The following is a 3,906-nucleotide window of genomic DNA, read 5'->3' as shown; positions in this document are numbered from 1 at the left end:
TGTAGTAGTCCTTAAGAAGGGAACTAATTATGAGTGTGTATAGATTATAAGGATTTTAACAAGGCGTGCCCCAAGGACTCTTTTCCTCTTCCACCAACATCAATCGTATGATCGATGCCACGCCCCGCCATGAGATCCTCAGTTTTCTCAATGCCTATTCTGAGTACAACCAAATATGGATGGACCCAGATGATCAGGAAAAAACCTCCTTCATCACTAAGAACGCCATGCACTACTATAACGTGATACCATTCCGATTAAAAATGCTGGTGTCACCTATCAACGCCTAGTAAACCAGATGTTCGAGAAACAAATAGGAAATTTGATGGAAGTTTACATTGACGATATGTTGGTTAAGTCACTGCGAGCAGAGGACCATTTAAAATATTTGCAGGAGACCTTCAACATATTGAAAAGGTACAATATGAAGCTGAACTCAGAGAAATGTGCGTTCGGAGTCAGATCAGATAAATTCCTCGGGTTCATGGTGTCACGCTCCAAAACCTGGGAGGCATGGCTGACACCCTGTACCGCACTAACCCAAGCAAACCACTCTATAACTCATAATTATTCGATTAAAACTAGAACATACATAGGTCGAGTTAGCTGAACTCATTCCTTTCGTAACTATCATGGGCCCACATGGCCACAACTCATAATGTATAACTATAAGTGGAAATACTGTATCACTAAACCATTTTTCTTAAAACATGAATACATATGAGCCATCAAGGCCTCTGATATACTGTACAAAATGAACCTCTGTCTACAAAGCCTCTAAGATTATTTGACATCAAATGGGACAGGGTACCGGCCTACCCATAAATCTGTAGCAAAACTCTAACACGATGACTCATAGACTCTGCTGCACTCCGAATCAGGTGGAGTCTTATCGATCCTTTGCTGAATGTCATTCTCGTATAATATGAGGGCTCGTCAAACTGATTATATACCTGCAGGCATGAATGCATCGTTCCCAACAAAAGAACATCAGTAGAATAATGTACTGAGTATGTAAGACAGAACTGAAACATAACAATAAGTCAACATTAATTAAAGACATATAAAAATCAACCTGCATATCTGAAGTGCCACCGTATATGCATACTTATTATACTTACATATATAACGATTCTCTTTGAGACTATTTCTATTACCCATATCGTATGATGTATGTCTGCCCAACTGATCAGTGGTAACTGCCCGACTGGCCATCGCAAGGTGGTAAATGCATGACTTCCCAACCGGTGGTAAATAATGATACATAACTGTCCAACCGGTGGTAACTGCCCAATCGGCCGTAGCTCGATGGTAAATGCATGTCTGCCGACCGGCTGTACCATGGTGGTAAATGAATATGCATGACTACCCAACCGCTCATAGCACAGTGTTAAATATGTAACTACCTAACCGGTCGTAGCTCGGTGGTAAATACATATGCATGAAAATGCATGTATCACAATATTATGAACATTAACATCTTTATCAAATACCTCAATATAGAACTAGATACATACTTAGACATGCTTGAATATCACTTTACGGGAATAAATAATATAGACATCCTTAACTGCTAATAGTATATCCACTTATGGAATATCATTACATTTACGTATCGTTACTTGGATCATGCCAAAAGAAAGAAGGATTAACCTTAACATACCTGAGATGATTCTCTTGATAATCCCTCTAATACAAACAATTGCGACAAAACTCGTGACGGCAAGATCGGAGTAGGAAAAAATCCGTATGATATTCTTGAGAAAGATTGCACCGTACTCCCTAAAATTTGCAAATAAATCTCACGCTATATTAACAAGGTGGGTTTTCGAATATGAAACCATTCAACTCCAATTCCAGTATCCCCTCTATGTCAAATACTTCTTAATGAGTTTATGCATCATCTAATGTGTAGGAGTATCAAATAATTAGTTTACTGCGAACCAAATCTAGAGTTGCCCATAAACTTGAGACTATTCTTGAATCAAAGAACAAAGAAGTAGCTTTCTTTATTCTACAAGTGAAGCAAGACTTTAGTGAAGATGAGGTAAAGAAGAATATACACATTATCTAGGCAAACAGCGGACTCTATTTATTAAATGGAATAACCCATGTTCTTAAAGACTTTGCCAAATATCACATCTCTAAGCTTGCCACATAACATAATGACTAAGCCTTAATCTTACTCAATTGTGCCACCTTTCAATTATACGGCAGGAGTCATTAAATGAAAGAAAGGGGCTGCCACGTTTTGGGCTTGTTAGGCCTTATCCCAACATCTTAATTAATTACCTACTAATTCTTAATTAACTAGTTAATCTCTCACTAAACAATAACTAATCAATTGCCCGCATAATTAAGAATTATCTCAAATTACTTAAAATACTACTCACTTTCAACACACTTTATATACCTTACTATTATGGTCATGTGGTACTATATAAAATTAATATATACGCTATTATTTCATTAAAATATCCGTATAAAATACATATATTTTCTCAACTTCTAATTTTCCTAATCTCATATAAATAGTACAAATTTTCGTACACTTAATTCTTAAGAAGGTAAAAGATATCCTTCTTTTTTTGTGAGAAAATAATTTATATCTTTACAATAAAGAAAATCTCATAAACTTTCTCATATTATGTATATAATTTAAAGCATATTCGAAAGGAGTAATATTAATAACTATATAAAATCATATTTTTTTAAATATTTTACAAAAAAATGTCCCACTCAAAATACCATATCAAATGTATATAACGGTATCAAGGTTATTAAAGTTACGGGGTCTTACAATAACATAGTAAAAAATTCTCTATAATCTCATGAATGGTCTTAATCCCTGTAAGCTCATATGGATTACTACGACTCATCCTAATATTAAAGTATGGGATGTAACAAATGGTATCCAATCGGGGAATTGAGATCAACCCCGACAAGATCAAAGCTATCAAAGACATCACGGGCGTGGACAACTTGAAGGTCGTGCAAAGATTAACCGGACGCATAGCCGCCCTGGGGCGATTCATCTCGAGGTCCTCCGATAAGAGTCACTGATTCTTCTCGCAACTAAAGAAGAATAACAACCTTTCGTGGACCCCAGAATGCCAACGGGCCTTGGAGGAACTCAAGCGATATCTATCGAGCCCAACAATGCTTCACACATCGAAGGCAGAAGAACAACTATACCTGTACTTGTCAGTAACGGAGATAACGGTAAGTGGAGTCCTGGTCCGGGAAGAACAAGGCACGCAATTTCCAATTTACTATATTAGCAAGACTCTAGGTGAGGCTGAAACTAGATACTCTCACCTAGAAAAATTGGCGCTCGCTTCGCTAAGCACCTCTAGGAAACTGAAACCATATTTTCAGTGCCATCCTATATGCGTCGTGACTACTTACCCGTTGCGAAATATAATGCATAAACCCGAACTCTCGGGACGATAGGCCAAATGGGCCGTGGATATCAGCGGGTACGATATTGAATATCGACCCTGGACAGCCATTAAATCTCAAATTTTGGCAAATTTCATGGTCGACTTTACGCCGGCCCTAATACTCGAGGTCGAACGAGAGTTGTTTGTAAACTCGGGGACGTCCTCGGGAATTTGGACCCTCTTTACGAACGGCGCCTCAAACGTAAAAGGGTGTAGACTTGGCATCGTATTGAAGCCCTTGATAGGCAATGTAGTTAGACAATCTGTTAAGACTATGAAATTGACTAACAACGAGGCCAAATATGAGGCCATGATAGCAGGTCTCGAACTAGCCAAAATCTTGGGGGCGGAGGTGATCGAAGCTAAGTGCGACTCCCTCCTCGTGGTAAACCAAGTTAATAGCACGTTCGAGGTCAGAGAAGAACGTATGCAAAGGTACATGTATAAGTTGCAGGTAACATTA

General features: G+C 38.2%; 1 long non-coding RNA gene across 1 annotated transcript; it reads right to left on the bottom strand.

The window, feature by feature from the left end:
* Positions 1–557: 557 nt before the first annotated feature.
* LOC138869602 (uncharacterized) lies at positions 558–2,063 on the bottom strand. The gene is made up of 2 exons (XR_011400020.1): positions 1,664–2,063; positions 558–953 (listed from the first exon to the last, which is right to left on the bottom strand). It is a non-coding gene; the product is annotated as an uncharacterized lncRNA (long non-coding RNA).
* Positions 2,064–3,906: the final 1,843 nt, after the last annotated feature.

This window comes from Nicotiana sylvestris, chromosome 5 (genome assembly GCF_000393655.2).
Source record: "Nicotiana sylvestris chromosome 5, ASM39365v2, whole genome shotgun sequence".
Classification (NCBI taxonomy): domain Eukaryota; kingdom Viridiplantae; phylum Streptophyta; class Magnoliopsida; order Solanales; family Solanaceae; genus Nicotiana; species Nicotiana sylvestris.
Note: the sequence above shows the minus strand (reverse complement) of the source record. Positions and strands in the feature narration are given on the sequence as shown.